Here is a 19,063-nt window from a genome sequence, read left to right as displayed (position 1 = left end):
TATAATTCTAGAGTTGAAAAGAAAGGGATGAAATGTGGTAAAAATTACATATATCCAATATTCTGGGTTTATATATGCTTGTACAACACATGTTGCAAATGGAAATATTGTTTGCTATATATGTCTTGGTGGAAAAAAATGGTTCAAGACATTGTTCTAGTAGAAGGAAAGGACTGTTTCTGTCTGTTCTCATCTTCCAGTTTGGGAGAGAGAAGTCTTTTTTTTTGTCTAGGTCTCAAATCTACGTTTTTGGTGTCAGGTCAAAATTGCTTTCCTTTTAGTCACTTGAAGGCCAATTCAATTAGACCTTTTCTCCTAGGGCACTTAACCCATATATCTATATCTATATCTATATATTGATATCTATATCTATATCTATATCTATATCACCAAAATTGCTCCTGATGCTTAACACCACCATCCAATTCTAATAATTTCTTCTTCTTCTTCTTTTTTTGTCCTACAAAGTTCTCCAGCTTTCTTTACTAGTTTGCCTCTTTCTTCTCGCCCTCTTTGGCAATTTTGTTTGGCTCCTCATTTGAGAATCAACTTCTGGTCCACTGTCTCCAATACATAATTGTCTCTCTACTGAGTAATTACATTTCGATCCCTCCAGCCTGAGGTACTTTGGGATTTTTCAAATTGCTTTTGATTTGGGGAAAGGATTTTTTAAAAAAAGTTTCCACTGTAAATTATTGAATGATTCAACATTTATAGAAACCGAAACTTCAGAGGAGTAAATAGCTTCAACAGAAGTCTAATAAAGCTTCATGTTACCCTAGCAAAGTTGGGAGAATAAGTATGTAGGTAGGTTGCAATCATTTCCTCCAAAGCCCTATTAAAAATAAAGTTTTAAAGTGTTCCACCAGTGCTAATATGCATGACTGCGTGGGTTTCATTTGAGAAAGAATCATGGCTGCTAATATTATCACTAAAATATGTGAATCTATTTTCATAATCAGAGCCCTATGGGATGAAGCATAGATTTCCTGCAGCCTTGTGCCCACGTGTTTTCCAGTGCACTGATTAATACTATTCTCTCAAGTGGAACTCAATCAGGGGCAACCTGCCAGAGGACTACTTTCTATAAATTTCAACTGGACTAATATCTGTGGAAATCTTAAGCCTAAGGAAGAGTTGATGAATATCGAACAATTAAACACGCCTGTGAATTGAAGGATGAAGCGAAGGATAATGAACATATTGAAATGATTCCACATGTTTTATGCATGACACATTCATAATTAAAACAGCTCCTGAAGGTAAGTTTGTATAGACTAATATAATGATTGCAAAAAAGCAGAGTGTTATTAAATATCTACAGGGCATATTTCCCAAGTGGTGAATGTGAAAATTTGGCTCATTTCACTTCCTCCACTGTTGTCTATCACAAACTAGAGATTGGGTGCACTAGAAGACCACACTCATTAGGAAATTTGTTTACATTGATCAAATATATTCATGTCATATTGAGCTATCAATAAATCCCCAATACATTAATTTCTAAACAATGTTTTATAAATAACTTTTATTTCGATTACTTGACTAGGTCATATTTGTCAAATTTCCCCAGGCTCCTTTGAGATCTTCCAAAATTCAGTAGTTATTGATGGTAGCTTAAGATTGCATGACAATTGCAACCAGGGCCCTATCAGGATTTAATGATAGTAATTTATATTTGCAAAATATATAGGCTCTATTGCAACTTATAAAATTTTATTACACCCAGTTTTATCATTTGATTCTTTTTTTTTTTTTTTTTTTTTTAAAGAGAGAGTGAGAGAGGGGAGAGAGAGAGAGAGAATTTTAATATTTATTTTTTAGTTATTGGCGGATACATCTTTGTTTGTATGTGGTGCTGAGGATTGAACCCGGGCCGCACGCATGCCAGGCGAACGCGCTACCGCTTGAGCCACATCCCCAGCCCCTTATCATTTGATTCTTAAAATGATCCTGTGAGGTTGGAATAAATGTCATTATCTTATAATGAAGAAAACAGAAGCAAGTAACATATTCTGTAGACTTTCACTTTCAGATTATAACTGAAGACTAGTTACCAGTAATCTTTTAAATGAGTTGTTAAAGTTGATGAAAAGTTGGTTTTCATAAATGAATATTAGCACATGCCTGTAATCCCAGCGACTCTGGAGGCTTAGGCAGGAGGATTGTAAGTTCTAAGCCAGCCTCTGCAATTTATTGAGGCCCTAAGCAACTTAATGACACCTTGTCTCAAAATAAAAAGGGCTGGAGATGTGGCTCAGTGGTTAAGCAATCCTGGATTCAATTCCAGTACTACAACAACAATAACAACAACAGCAGCAACAACAAACAAAACAAAACAAAAAACTCCAGGTAACTAAGGGATTCTAATCAGTATATTTGTGGCTAATGAGTCTGGCTACCATGCACAGTTTTTGACAGGTTTGCAAAGCTCTTATTGTACTGTTCACATGTGGATAGTTCCAATTCCCACAAAATCAAGGAGAAACAGTTATCTCTGCTTTATTGAGTATGATTTTAGTTTTAGTTGCTGCTCTTTTGTTTGGGTAAATTTACAGTGTAGAGTGTTGTATATTTGTAACAACTGTATTCTTGGTCCTTTTCATCATAAGCAGACTGTGTGTGTCAGCTGCTAAACCACCAAGTCGTATATGGACCACTAAATAGTATATGCACAGATATAAACCATCATACAAGTGTAGAAATGAAAAGTGCAAAGACAGAGATGAAAAATATGTTGGCTCTTATTAATGACTGACATTGCAGAAGAAAATCTTAGTGAACTTGAAAATATAGCAATAGAAGCTATTCTAAAGAAAACAACAAATGAAAAAGAACGGAACAGAACTCCAGACCAGTGAGTTGTGGGACAGTGTTATTGACCTCACATGTGAATTTAAAGTCTGGGGAAGAGTGAAAAAGTTCAGAAAAGTACTTGAAAAGTTAATGAATGTTAGATTTTACAAAATATTTAGATTGACACCTGACAAATTTTTAAATTTTAAAATCTTTTTAAAAAGTCCATACTGCAAATCCAAAAGCATGATAATCCCTATTACAAGAAACTACATCAAATATGTCATAACAGCATTGGTTAAAATCAGTGATGAGGAGAAAAATCTTAAAAGTAGCCAGAGGAAAGTTTCATTATGTTCAGAAAAAATTCAGAAGAGGATTGGAATAGATTTCTGATATCTTACAAAAATCTTAAATAAATAAAGATGTGATAGTACTTCTGAAGTACACAGCCTGAATGAGTTCATCAAGAGCTGCCTAATTTTACAAGGATTGTGAAAGAAAGTTCTTTAACCATAAGAAACATAACATCAAGAAAACTACATACACAAAGACCACTGTGCTTTGATTTGGATATGATTTTTTCTTTTTCTACCAGAGGTTCATATATAGGGAATTTGCTCGCCAGTAGCAATGTTGAGAAATGGTGGCACTCTTAAGGTTTGGAACCTAGTGGGAGATTGTAAGACTGCCCCTCCCCTCTTCTGGTTTCCAGTTTTGCTGTGCAAGTTCTTGCTCCCACAGTCTCCCAATGAGGCCATATTCCATTTAGCCCTAATCAGAGCCTGAACCAATGGGTTGGGGCCACCCCATCTTGGACTTTCACAACCTCCAGAACTCTGAGCTAAATAAACATCTTTTATTTATAAGTATTCAGCCCCAGGTAGTTTATTATAGGAATAAAAATAGATGAATTCACGGGAAACAGAAAGTTCATAACTAAATAGAAAGGACATTTTACTTAAAATTTTATAGATTGTGTATAAACAAAAATATTAGTAGTGTAATGTGTGGTATATAAAACTTGTGGAATAGATGAATTCTAAATAGGGAAGAGGGGAGGGAGGGAAAGGGAGAAGAAGGTAGGGGATTAGCAAGGATGTGGAATGTGATGAACATCATTATTTAAAGTACATGACTCTAATTGGAACTTCAACCTACTTTATATATAACCAGAGATATGAAAAATTGTGGGATATATGTGTAATAAGAATTGTAATGCAAAAAAAGTACATGCATAAAGACATGAATTGGCGTGAACATACTTTATACAAAGATATGAAAAACTGTCTCTATATGTGTAATAAGAATTGTAGTACATTCTGCTGTCAGTTGTTAAAAAAAAAAACTTATGGAATTAAAATATATGACAGTAGCAGCCACAAATCCCATCAGAGTGTAAAGGAACTAAACTGTGGGTCATTAAAATATATGTGAACTTGCTTCTCCTTTGATGGCAGAATGTGATAATTTCAAGATATATATCACAGATTATGTAACAACTAAAATAACAAAATAAAAAGTAGTTACTTAAAAGTCAACATAGATGATAAAATGGCATTATCATTTAAAAGCCCAAATCAACCCAGAAAAATTTTAAAAAAGGAAAAAGGAACAAAGAACAAATAAGATAAATAACATTCAAATAGCAAGATGATAGATGTGAAGTCAATCATACCAGAAATAACATTAAACTTTAGTGGTGTATATGCCAAATAAAATAAAAACTGATATTGTCAGATTGGATAAAATTAAAATGGTGAACCATTTTCTGTTTAAAAGAAACCTCTTAAAATAAATGCAAACATAGATTCAAATAAAAGGATGGTAAAAACATATGCATATAGATATATATTAAAATAAATCTGGATTACTACATTTCCGTAAATTAGATTTCTAAACAGTGTATTATCTGGATAAATAGAGTCACTTCATAATGTAACAACAAATTTATCAAGAGAAAATAATAGTACTAAATTTTTATGAATCTAACAACAGAGCTTTAAACACACACACACACACACAAAAAGACTGTTGGAATTATAAAGGGAAATAGAAAAATCCAAAATTCCTGTAAGAGATTTCAGTTTCTCTACGTCCAAGAAAGGAGACTTTTATTTGTAAATGTGAAAGCTGCTTTGAATTGCTTATGTAATTCAGAAATTTTAAAATGAAAATTAAATGTAATATATTAAGTTTGAGAAACATGTAGCAAGAATGAGAGTTCCATGTTTCAATTATTTCTGTTTTCAGTTTAAACTCCTATTTTTGGTTGGCATGTTTCAGTGGGATCCTTGCTTGTGTTTACTGTGGGGTTTCAGGCATATCTGGGATATGGAGACTAAAAGAGTTGGCCTTCAAATAGTTTAAATTGACATTTCTCAAATGTATTTTATATTGAGATTCTTTACCCAAAATTTTGTTTTCATGTAATACCTATAATTATCTTCAACTACCAGCTTTCCACAGATCTCACTTCAGGAAACACTGGTCTTGAGCTGTAAGCCATAGAGGAATTATCTGATTGGAGGTTACAGTTCTGGAGAATGGAGCCAGAAATATCAGGTGCAGAGACAAGGAGATCAGACCTCTGATCCCATACTAGTGGGTAGATGGCATGGGAGTCTTTATTTGGATATGTATTTGGGTCATGGTGACAAGTGAATCCAGGAAAGCATCAGCAGTCATATCAATCACAGGATGACAGTACAATTCCAGAGAGTCAACATCCAAGAAAGGCATAGGAATTAGAAAGTAGTGGTAAAGTAAATAGACAAACATTGGTAGGCAATAGATTTCAGCACACTTAGGAGGCATTGGTAAGGAAAGGGATCAGTTCCAACTTTAGCTCAAATAAGATCCTTGGAAAAGCCAGAAAAGTGATTGTAGTTGGGAAAAGACTTGAATGAAAATTAAGACATATAATGAAAAATTGCTTAGTTTTTAAAAGACTTGTATTGATCATATATATTTAGAAATTTATAATTATTTGATCAATTGCCTAAGAAATGCATTTATACCATCGATAGAGCTTGATTAAAGTAGATTTTGATCACTAATATCAAATGAGGTTTTTATTTGATTTTTTAAAATAATAAATGACAGCGAAATGCATTAAAACTCGTATTACACATATACAGCACAATTTTTCATATCTCTGGTTGTATATCGAGTATGTTCACACCAATTCATGTCTTCATACATGTACTTTGGATAATGATTCCTATCACATTTCAGCATCGTTGCTAACCCCTTGTCCCCTCCCTTCCGCTCCTACCCTTAGCCCTTATCTAGAGACCATCTGGTCCTCTCATGCTCCCCCTCCCTACCCTACTATGAGTCAGTCACCTTATATCAGAGAAAACATTTGGCATTTATTTTTTGGGGGATTGGCTAACTTCACTAAGCATTATCGTCTCCAACTCCACCCATTTACCTGCAAATGCCATGATATTATTCTCTTTTATTGCTGAGTAATATTTCATGTGTATATATGCCACTTTTTTTAATCCATTAGAGAAATCAAATAAAAACTACTCTAAGATTTCATCTTACTAATCAAAAAACAATAAATTAAAAATTATGCAAACACATATAAATATATAACTTTGAATAAATGATTAATGGCCTGCTGGTAAAAAAAAAAAAAAAGATTTCATCTCACTCCTGTTAAAATGGTAGTTACTATGAAAACAAAAACAGTAAGTTTTGGTGAGAATGTGGGGAAAAAGGTACACTCATACACTGCTGGTGGGACTGCACATTGGTGCAGCCAATATGGAAAGCAATATGGAGATTCCTTAGAAATCTGGGAATGGAACCACCATTTGACCCAGCTATCCCTCTGCTTGGTCTATACCCAAAGGACTTAAAAGCAGCATACTACAGGGATACAGCCACATCAATGTTTATAGCAGCCGAATTCATAGTAGCTAAACTGTGGAACCAACCTAGATGCCCTTCAGTAGATGAATGGATAAAATCAAATGGTTTCTTTATGATTTATATCTAACAGATCTTCTCCTAAGTGTTGAAGAGGCATATCTGAAGCCATTGAGTTTGATCGATTTTGAAAAAAGGAAATTTGCAGACAAACTTGTCAGCGTTGCCAGACTTTCCTGGACACCTCTCAAATATTAGCCTGTTCTCAGTTGTGACTCTTCTGAGATAATTATATGATGAAACTGACAAATAAAAAAAAATCAAAGTATTTTCATCTTTAACTGGCAACATGTTGCATTTCCATCAAATCTATCTTTAGTATTAAATCATAGGAGTAAATAATGGGAGGATTTAGGGTCTGGTGAAAGCAATCTAGAGTTAGGTGAATGGAATAAAAGGACTTCCCTATTTAAACTTCATTAATAAATCCCTACCCACAGATGTAAAGTCAGGGACCCTTTCTACATGTCATTCACCAAGGATGTGTTCTCAGGAGAAACATATAATGGAGAAAATAGGGTATGAAATGGAAGGAAGCCAACCAGGTGAGATTACAGGCAACATCTCGTCTTAGTCTGATCCCACATGGAAGTCCTAAACTGCAGATCAGCACTCAAAATTTTTCCCAGGTTTAGTGAGGGGTCTGGGTTTTCTTAATTTCATATGAGTCAGTCATTGGCTAAGAACTATACTAGAAGAATGTAAATGCCCTGGCACCTGTGGTTCCTCATGTTTGTGGGCAAGAGGTCTCTGATCATTCAAGGACATTCCTCCCAAACAAGTTGAAGATGTGAGCTGAAGGAAGCAAAGTACACAGAAACCAAGGGATTCTGGCCTGAACACTGAGAATTTCCATCACATGTGTGTTTTGTGATTAAGTGTGGGAAGCCAAGATTCAATAGTGTAAGGGGTGGCATTTCTTGTTAGCTTTATTTTAAATTTACAGAAAGCATTCAGTGGATTCATTGGCAAGTGAACACAGTCTATTTCCAACTCTTACATGAAATCTGAATAATTCTGTGTTCCTGAGAAGAATGATGAAAGGAGACAAATATGACATGAAAATCTAGATCTCCGCACAAACTAGCAAATTCTTAAGGACAATGAGTTACAGGTAGTACTAAAACTTTTGAATTTATGAATATTTTATTATTTATGACATGAGATGATTGATTTAATAATTTGTTCATTTACAATCAATACTTTTAAATAGTTCTATAATTTGAATCTTAAGTGTTACCCAAAGTTTTATTTAGTCTCTAGTATTGCTCTATTGAGAGTAAGTCTTTTAAGACATGGGGTTTAGCAAGAGGTCTTTAAGTCTTTAGGGTAAGTGCCCTTTGAATGCAATAATGAGGCTCTAGTCCTTTCCTCTGTCTTCCTCTCTTTTACTTCCTAGCCACAAGATGAACAGTTTTGCTCTGCTACATGCTTCTGCTACATGATATGCTCTCTTGCATAGGCCCAAAACTATGGAGCCAACTGTTCATGGATTGGAAACTCCAAGAGTGTGGAGCGATATAGAACATTTTATAAGTTTACTATCTCAAGTATAAAACTTGAGAGAGCTCAGGTTAAAGAAATGGAAAGCTGACTATCATAAATAGAAAAGGTCCAAAGTTCAATGAGACAACATTTGCAATTAGTTATTTTTGGACCATATCTTACAGAGAAAATATAGTAGAGAAAAATTGTTTTAAAACTCTTAAATCAATTTTTTTCAGGTTATGATTTCATGGGTCAGCTACAATGAGTTGCTTGGGGAATTAGTGACACCTCCATGAGTCCTATCCTAGAACTCCCTATGTGAATTTCTGAAGGTGACATCCTGTATATACCTATTTGAAAGGATCTTCAGATCCTTGTACACACTCAAGGATGAGAGCCTCTATATTAAATGGTAGAGTTATTATGTATTCCTTTTAAGAAAAGGCAGCTCCTAGGAAGATGTGATGATAGCTCAGTGATTAAGCAAAAGGAAGTTCAGAATAGAGTCTAGATGGAAAGCTCTGATCTATTACTTCTTACCTTAAGTTCTGTAGTGCGATGCTGTGAGGTGTTTGCCCCATTTTCTGCACTCCCTCTGTTTCAACCCAATTTCTATTTCTGCTTGCAGACCATTCTTCTTAATGCATAACTCTCATCATGCTTTGCTTTTTCCTCAAATAACCATGCTTTCTATATCAAGGCTAAATGCTTTAATATGGTCCTTAATGACCTTCGAATGTGACTTCAACATGTATTTTCAATACAGTCCTTAGAATCCTCTCAAATTCATCCATTCACCATTATTGAATAGCTTATATACTTTTAAAGTCTACCCTTTGCTTTTTCTTGGGGAGGTGGCAGGGGAGTGGGTACAGGGATTGAACACAGAGGCACTTGACCACTGAGCCCCATCCCCAGCCTTATTTTGTGTTTTATTTAGAGACAGGGTCTCACTGAGTTGCTCAGCATCCCACTGTTGTTGAGACTGCCTTTGAACTCACCATCCTCCTGCCTCAGCCTCCCAAGCAACTGGGGTTACAGGTGTGTGGTCATCATGCTCTACTACGCTTTGCTTTTTGCCTTACTACTTTAGCATTCCATATCTGTCTCCAAAGCCTAGAACTAGTATAATTCTGATAGCCAGAAAAAGCCATTCTAACCAATACCCTGTCCCGCCAATAAAATTAAAGAAAGTTGGATTATATCAGTCATGTGCACTTTTATGCTTCTCATCTTAGGATTGTTTGGGCTCACATTTATCGACTTTTCACTACATATAAGGTAATTCTCATTAAGTGGTGAGCCCATAGCTTATAAGCAATTGTGTCTCTGACTGTTTGAAGTTATTGTTTCATTGTGTCATGTTCAGCAGATATCTATTACAAAAATAAGATAATGATTAGATTTTAGAATCTTCAAAGGGATCCAGGATTAGTCAAACTGGCTAATAATCTATTTATGCCTAACAAATAGTAAGTTAGCTATCCCATCTATACCTCTTCCCACTTCATATATAATCTCAGTAAAGCACATGCCAAACCATTCATAAATACATTCTGTTGGCCAAGAACCATTTATTTCAAAAGAAAAATTCAGTCACCCCACTCTTATCCTTTTCTTTCAACCCTAAGCCACCTTGCATACTATAATAGTTTAAGTTTTAAATGTCTTCTAATAATTTTCTGGATATATGGTGTCCCCCTATCATGACCTGCATGATGTTTACCCAGTTTCCCTGAACTAGGGGAGGATTATAAATACTAAAGATATGAGAAATCTAAGAAATAAAGACAAGACACAAAAATAAGTGAAAAGTGGGGGATCCGCAGGATGATCCAGCTCTGAGGGAGATTAGATCTAACAACAAAATGGAGCCTAAGTGCTTTATTTAAATGGGGTGGAAACAATAATGGGATTCCTAGTGAAGGACTTCCTGAGGAAACCAGGAAGAAGACGGCAAAGACAACTTGGTTGGGGCTTAGCAGGTTACACTCACCTTCGCCACTTCCAGGATTCTCTGTTTGAAGCTAGGGCTGACGGAGCCAATGGCCAGGGTGTCAGCATAATCTGGGCAGTCTTGAATCAGTGGAATTTTACCTAGAGCTCTCAGAATAGCAGCCTCTCTGCCTCGATATGGCTCAAACAAACCCATAATAGATTCACTGCACCCTATTCCCCGAAAGCTCCTACATAAGATAATGCAAGAATGTTCAGAGGTAAAGTGATCCAATTATTACAGGTGTGACCTAATCTGTGGATTAATCTACGGATATGGATTAACTGAATGGTAACTGTAAACAGATGTGGTGTTGCTGGAGGAAGTAGGTCACTTGGGGAATGTCTTTGGGTTTATATTTTGGCCCTGGTGAGCAAAGCTCTCTTGGCTTCCCAGCTGTTGAGTCCTGAGCTACTTCCCTCTGTCATATCCTCTGCTGTGATGTTCTGCCTCACCTTGGGCCCAGAGCTGTGGAGTTGGCAAACCATAGACTAAACCACTGGAAGCCTGAGCTGAAATAAACTTTTTCTTGCTTAAGTTGTTCTTGTCAGGTCTTTTGATCAGAGTGACAAAAAGCTGACTAAAACACCCTGTCACCCAAAGTTCATGAGTTGAAGGTTTGGTTCCCAATTGGTGGAGCTGTTGGGAGGTGGTGGAAAATCTTGGAGGAACAATCATTGGGGGCATGACCATCTTGTCCCTCACTACTCCCCCTGCCCCTGCTTCCTGGCCACCAGGAGATTTTTTTCTATCACAACATGATGTTCTGCGTCACCACACTCCTAGAAACAAGGGAACCAAGTGACCATGGATGGAAACCTCTGAAACTGTGATCCATAATTAATATTTCCTCCTCTAAGTTGTTTTTCTTAGGTATTTTGTCAGAGCAATAGAAACCTGACTAAAACTCTAATATTAAAATTAAAATTTACTACAATTTTGCCCCAAATCTTCTTATTCATGATACTTGAAGACCTCAGCATTATTGTCTTGAATATTTAGTGGCGTTTTTTTGTTTTGTTTTGTCTTAAAGTTTCTACCCTCTTTTTCAACCTGAACATTATCCTATGGGTTCTATTGTACATAGAATTATTCAGAATAAATGGGGAACAAGCTCAAAAAGGCTTGGGCTTACTAGACACTGGAAAATGAACATTTCTTTATTTGTGTAGAATAAGTTTTTTTGATCTTTCTTCACAAACAGTTTGGAAAAGTTTTTAAACTAAGTATTTTAGCAGGATTGTAAGGCTCTTCTAAGTTTATTTATGTACAATTAAAAACAGTTTCTATATCAGTTGCATGATTTATTGACTTTGTGAACTTTCACAGTTCAATGAACTTTTGTCAGCCTGTTTTCTCACTAGTATTAAGAATAATGATAGATCATGTTTGTCTTATCAAACATGAGAATTTACACACATAGAGTCTTTGTGTTTAATAATAGAATAATTTGGAAATGTGGGAATGTAAGATAAGTATTCATAGATTAACTCTTCTCTAATATAACATACCTGTAGTTTTTTGTTTTGTTTTGTTTTTATTTTTTATCATCACCACCATTTTTGAGACTCTGTTAAAAATCTTCTTTGGAATAAACTGAACTTCAAATATTTTTGTCAAGAAAACTTGGCAGAAATTAGTGTAAATTAACTTTGTATTTTCTACTTCCATTTTTAGTTGCCATAATGTAAATAGCTGTAATAAAATATGTAATTCAAGTATTAGCATTCTTGTCTTTTGAAAATTTGCAATGTTAATCAAAGCTGGACTGTACTGTAGCTTTCTTTCTTTCTTTTTCTTTTCCTTTCTTTTTCTTTCTTTTTTTTTTTTTTTTGTGTGTGTGTGTAGCAGAACTCTTCCTGTTAGTTTAAAGAACAGAAAGTGAAATTCCTCATGGATTACAAATGTAAAATTAAGATTATTGTTTGAGCTGAAGTAAATAAATTACACAATTACTAGAGATGCAGTAAAGGAATAAATAGTACAATTTCAACTGTGCAATAATATGTATGAATCTCTTCAATTACTTCTGAGTATATGCTATGGTGCTGATGTAGCTTGGTTTGGAGAGTCACTTAAATTCTGAAACTGGTTTATATATTCATCTACCCCTCCCATTGTGGCCCTAAAACTCTGTGAACTCCAAAATGCATTGCAAGCTTGCCACTGAGTGTCTTGTTTCAATAGGTGGCTCTCAGTTCCTTCCAGTAAACATCTCCAACATTGAATCAATTATCTACATTTAACACAAAACTTTCCTTTCCACTTTCTCTCTTCCATTAGCCATTCATATTCTTATCTATTGCATGAACACTGAATACCCGGGGACAGGAAATCAACTAAATACAATTTATTCTTCATGGGGCACATAGTCAAATAGAAATAAATGATAATACTACATACATCTATATGATGGAAGGATGAAAAAGAGAATTGACATAATATATACATGTAAAGATGAGCTTTTTCGGTTCATTTTAGAGATTCTGGAAGAAGAACCCAGGGCCTCACACTTGCTTGGCAAGTGAATCACCCCTGAGATCCACTCCAGCCCAATAAACTTCTATAATATCAACGGGGATGATACTCTCTTTGACTCTGCAGTAAACTGTGTTACTTCCAACACTTCATAATCAGATCTTTCCAGCAGAATAATAGCAGTGCTTCATCCCCAGCTCTTCATCTTCAGGTGTTAGATGAAGATGTTATTCTTTCATGTTGAAGTATGAAAGACTTTCAGTTGGCTCAAAGGTTCTTCAGACTGGAAAAAAAAAATAAAAATAAAACAATCAACTAAAAGTACGTACAATATTAAAATGAGCAGGAAGATCTATCCATTATCATTTGTATCTGGAATGTCCCCACAGAGTTCACGTGTTAATAGCATGTTTCCCAGTGCAGCAAGGTTCAAGGTGGGGCTTTTGGGCAATGGTTGGATTATGAGGGCTCTGAATAGACTTCTGAGAGGTAGGAACTAGCTGGAGGAAGTAGGTCGCTGGGGATGACCTGGAAGGATTGATCTTCTCCCGCTTCCTTCTTCTTGTTTTAACTTTATCTCCCTCATAAGGTAAGAATTTCTGAGCATAGACTTGTTAGACATCTTGCTATTACCTGTCCAAATGTGAGACTTAATGAACAGCTTTAGTGAGAATCTTGTGGCTTGCCAGTCCCCCCCAATGTAGTTTATGTTCTCCAAACAGCCCTATTCTGAAGCTGTTGTGTGTTCTTCTCCTCCCATTCTCCATCTATGTTTGCTATCCATGAAAAAAAAAAACATATTTAATCAACATACTTCCTAAACACTGTTATTAAGAATCCCGCATATTGACATTTAGATGGAGCCTGTTAATTTATTTATCCTTTTTATCAAAAATGTAGTTTTTGGTGTGGGAGCCCAGGCCCAGTTGTTCAATTTTCTTGAAAAGTAGTCCAGGATAGCACATTCTCTCCCATAACCCTGAAAAATTCCTACATTCAGGAAACTAACCTTGACACAAGACATTCCTCCAGTCTACAGCCCAATTTGTTAGTTGTCCTGTTGTCATCCTCCATGCTTGATTTAAGTCCAGGCTCCCACAGTTCATACACTTATCACATCTCTTTAGTCTCCTTTATAGTTTTAGAAAATTTTCAAATTTGCCTACTTCTGAAATTTAGAGACAAAGACTGTGGCATTTCTGGTGTGTGTGTGTGTGTGTGTGTGTGTGTGCGCGTGTGTGCATATACACACATATGCTGCTTCATTGGTGATTGAGTCTTCAGCTATTATGTCAAAAGCCAACCTTTGCAAAGCACATTTTACCTCAAAAGTAACATTGGGAAGAAATAGCAAGCAGAAATCAAACCCCAAATATGTGGCACCAGGCCTACAATATAGAAATAGCTGTCGAGGTGTCTGCCATGCTTACCAAATTGAGTCAGTCTAAGAACTTGTCAGGCAGCAGGTGACTAGAACATGACAGCCTTCGAAGGAGGGGTCGTATCCATGGGCTCCTCACTGTCAGCCTGGGAGGTTGGTGGTGCAGAGGCCTTCTGTGCCAGGGTGGAGGCCGGTGAGTGGACCTTCACTGGCCGCAGGGTAACCATGGGGGCATTGGGAAGAGAGGCTCTTTGCTGTCCAGCAGGGTTCCCTGAAGCAGGCTGAGGGGTGGGTGGTGGGACAATGGAAAGGGACAGATTGGGGTTGGGTTGGGAGAACTGAAGGGTTGGGAGGCCGGGGAAGACTGGTCCCTTTGCTGGCTGCCTGCGCCGCCTATGGCCATGGACACTGCGGGGTGGGCCAGAGCTGTCACTTGATGCAGAAGATGGGAAAATGACTGCCATGGAAGGCGGGGTGGTGTCCATGGCCGTGTCCTCAGGCAGCACAGCAGGATGCTGGGAAAGGTAAGGCGATGACATGGCTATGAGGGTTGGAGGGACGGAGTGCTGGCCCTGGGTATTGGGGTTGTGGGTGGAAGGGACAGGAGTGGGTCTTGGGAAAGAATGAGGAGGAGGAGGAAGAGGAGCAGCAGGAGGAGCAGCCAAAGGAGAGGGAACATTAGGAGGAGGAAGAGGAGGAGGAGCAGGAAAAGGAGTTGGAGGAGGAGGAATGGGAGGAGGAGGAAGAGGAAATGGAGAAGGAGGAGGAGGAGGAAGAGGAAAAGGAGGAGGAGGAAGAAAAGGAGGAGGAGGAGGAAGAGAAGGAGGAGGAGGAAGATGAGGAGGAGGAGGAAGAGGAAGAGAAGATGGAGAAGGATTAGGAGAAAAAGGAGGCAGAGGAAAAGCAGGAGGTAGATGAGGAGGAGGAGGAGGGGGAGGAGGAGGAGGAGGAAAAGAAGAAGGAAGGGGAGGAGGTGGTTGTGGTGGAGGAGGGGGAGGAGGTGGAGGAGGAGGAAAATGTGAAGGAAGAGGAGAAGGAAGAGGAGGGGGAAAAGGAGAAGGAAGGGGAGGAGGTGGTTGTGGTGGAGGAGGGGGAGGAGGTGGAGGAGGAGGAGGGGGAGGAGGTGGAGGAGGAGGAGGAAAATGTGAGGGAAGAGGAGGGGGAAAAGGAGAAGGAAGGGGAGGAGGTGGTTGTGGTGGAGGAGGGGAAGGTGGAGGAGGATCGATACACATGGGGGTTGGGGATTCCGTTCTGGAAGAGGTAGGATTGGAGGGGAAAGGGACCTGGGTAAGAGGTGTGGGAAGGTGAAACACATTAGGGGTAACTCCAACATGGGGACTGGGGCTGAAGGGAGAGGGAGGTTTCCAGGGAAGAGGCAGAGGAATATTAGATGACGGGGAAGGTGGAGGGATGGATAGGTTCAGGGGCCCAGCAGGCTGGAATTCCATCTGCCTGCTGGCAAGGTTGGTTGGGATGGGGGAGGGGTCAGTGGGTGGGGGGAGGGGGCCTGCATTCCAGGGAGGGCCTGCAGGTGGGGAGGATGCATGGACAGTGGTGGTGCAGTCCCTCAGAGCCTCTCTTCTGCCCTGGGCGACCTCTGGCTCAGGCTCCATGTTGTTACTTCTGGCACTCTGAACCCTCCTCAGGGTGCCTTTGGTACATAAAAGTGGCCGCTTTGCGGGTGGGGGCAGCCCATCCTGATGCCAGGAAGTCAGTGATGGCAGGGCCACTGGCATGAGCCGTTTCCTTTTATTTGGCCTCCTGGAAGCAGCAGTTAGTGAGGGCCAACTCTGGGATAGAACACAGGTCGGCTTCAGGCCCTGCTCTCCCTGGATGGCATCTTGGGAGGCTGGAGAGACAGGCAGATCCAGTTCACCTACATGCTCCTGGGACCACTTGTGGATCATTGAGTGGCCCTGGGCTTGAGGCAGGAGGAGCACTCCCTGAGCAGGGCCATGGGAGCTACAGGTGGTGGGGCTCCCATGTGACAGCTTCCTGAGAGACACCTGGGCCCTCTCTGGAACACTCTCTCCCTCCAGGGCACTGAGGTCTCCCCGAGTGTCCTCCTCCTCCTTCTTCTCCTCCTCCTTCTTCTCCTCCTCCTCCTTCTTCTCCTCCTCCTCCTCCTCCTCCTCGTTCTCCTCGTTCTCCTCGTTCTCCTCCTCCTCCTCCTCCTCCTCCTCCTCCTTCTCCTCTTCCTCCTCGTCCTTCTCCTCCTCCTCCTCCTCCTCCTCCTCCTCGTCCTTCTCTTCCTCCTCCTCCTCCTCCTCCTCCTCCTCCTCCTCCTCCTTCTCCTCTTCCTCCTCGTCCTTCTCCTCCTCCTGGTGGATCTTTCTTTTTTCTCGCGGTTCCTGGGCCCTGAGCTCACCTTCCTTAGACGCACCAACAGCGCAGGGAGCAGGTGTCAGGGGCCCCTCAGCTTGGTGGATGAGCTGAGGAACTGAAGGCAGGAGGAGTGGCCTGAGTCCAGGAGGGGTGACCCTTACTGCTGTCAAGGGCCCCAACATGCGCAAGTTCTTCGGCCATAGCACTGGCTTTTTGGGGAACGGCCCCCAGGACATGGGCAGCAGGATCCCCCGAGAGAGGAGCCTGCCTCTGTCCCTGCCAGCAGCAGGAGGCCCCCGAGGTCGGGGATCCTGGAGGGAACGCCTGCTGGCAGGGCTGAGGGGAGAGGCAGGTGCAGCGGGGTGGTCCCTGTGAGGAGAGGGAGCCTCCCTGGCGAGGCGGAGGGGAGTGTGAAGGCCCAAGAGGGCCCTGCGGCGCAGCCTGCGACCGCACTTGGTCAAAAAACTGCCCATGGAGGGCACCTGGGGCTCGTCACTAGGCACAAGTCCCACCTAGTCCAACGCTAGTCCGCACAGAGCAGCTTGGCTGAGAAGCCAGCTCCTCCTTCGACCAAAGGCTGAACTGGAGTTTAGCCCTTGTGACGTGTGGCTGGAACGCTTGACGCACAAAGGACTTGAGCCAAGACGGTTGGTCAAAGGAAGGCTCCAGGGTGAAGAGACCCCCACCCCCACTTGGTCTGAGCTCAGGCTCTAATAAAACACTGTTATTTATTAGTCCGTAATCAATTTATAAGATACCAAATCTGACCAGGCACTACTATTTACTTATTTTTTAAAAAATATTTTTAGTGTAAGTAGATTTTTCTTTTATTTTGTGGTGCTGAGAATCAAACCCAGTGCCTCACACATGCTAGGCAATCATTATACCACTGAGCTATAACCCCAGCCCACTACCATTTACTTATTTTATCATTAAAAGTATATTCTACATATATTTTAGTCTACTCACCCTATTTTAAGGCACAATAAAAACAATTTCAACATGGCATATAGTTTAAATAAGTATCATAGAGTGTATTCTGCTCAAAGCTTTTCCCTTCCTTTCCCTTTATTTATTTATTTATTTATTTTCAAGAAACAGAAATTCACTGTCTCAAATTGAAACCTGAGATGGGATTGTTCTAAAGAATTGACAAGCAGCATCAAATAACATTTTTGGGAAGGAAATTCAGTAGAGTGCAGTATCATATGAAATAAATTTAAGAAGTGAAGTAGCTGGAAGCAGATTCTTTTTCTGCTACTGTGTTCCAAAAAGTAGTTTTCCTTTTTGCTCCCATAACTAACTTATTTAATCTCTATTTCATAAAGACTCCAAACACACAGAAAATTATGCTAGGAGTAATAATCATGGGTGTAACTGTGGTTTAAACAGAAGTGTAAACAGAAGTGCTCCTGGTTGAAGTTTTAAAAAATAATCTTAATAGGAGTAGATTGCTCATGTATTTTTAAAGATCTTTTTGACACAGTCATCACTGACACAATTAGTAGTAGCACACTCTGATTTATTTTCATTAGGCAAACAGAAATTTCCACTTTCAATAATGTGTTTCCTTTAGAGATCACCTATACTTAAATTATTCTTCTTGGAGACAAGAAGTTTAGTTTGTAAGTTATTTAAAGATTTTAAAAATATTCTTAGATTCTGGACTTCACCCAAAACCTTGTACAGACTTAAACAAAAAGTGATGTTCTAAGTATTTTTAATTAGTAAATATATGGAATGTTAGTTTGCAAAGGAGGATATCGGAGTTTCTGTGATGTTTCCTGCTTACTGCCAGCATTTATTCAAGTGGGAAGACCCCCTAATCTAGGGATGAGGACCTGAAATTCTATAGATTAAATTGTTTTACATAAAAAAAATCTCGATGAGGCTTTAAGAAGTCATTTTTGAAAAACCTGTTTAAGTCACTAGAAACCATACTTACAGGTATACTTTCTAGAAATTTGTCCATGTCATTTCTAAAAACCAATTAACGAGAGAACAATTTTCCACAATCTATCATTTAAAGTAGTAACTATAGCAACTATATAGTTTTTATCATTTCTATTCTGGCAGAAACACCATTACTCATGATTTATTGGTCATTTTTTTATTTTGGCTTCCACGTTTCTTTGAAGAAATGTTTTAATATTTTATACATTAATCTGATAAGGTCTATCTACAAAAAACTGTAGTAAGCAATATTTCATAGTGAAAGATTGACAATATTCCCTTTAATGTTAAGAACTAGAAATATGTGACTGTTACCATAACTGTTCAAAATTAGATATTCAGTACAGAGGCAAAGAAGTAAATCATACGCACATGAAAGCAAAAAAAATCAACAACCAAAATTCAGTTATTTTGTATAGATCATGATCATTATGAATGAAGATACATTGATAGAATACATAAATAAATTATTAGAATTAATCACAGAGCTTAGGCAGACTGTTGGATATGGGCTTAACAAAAATCAAAACCACTAGTGCAAAAATATATGGAATTTAAAATAATGAAAAAAAAATAAACCCCAGTTTGAATGACAGCAATAATACAAGTCGTCTAGAAAACTTACTATAAAAAGCTGTAAAAATGTATTTTTAATATACCTAAAAAGATTTAAAAAGTTAAATAAATGGTGGAAATACAGGTTT

This window comes from Callospermophilus lateralis, chromosome 17 (genome assembly GCF_048772815.1).
Source record: "Callospermophilus lateralis isolate mCalLat2 chromosome 17, mCalLat2.hap1, whole genome shotgun sequence".
NCBI lineage: Eukaryota > Metazoa > Chordata > Mammalia > Rodentia > Sciuridae > Callospermophilus > Callospermophilus lateralis.
The sequence above is the reverse complement of the archived record's forward strand: the minus strand, read 5'-3'. Positions refer to the sequence as shown.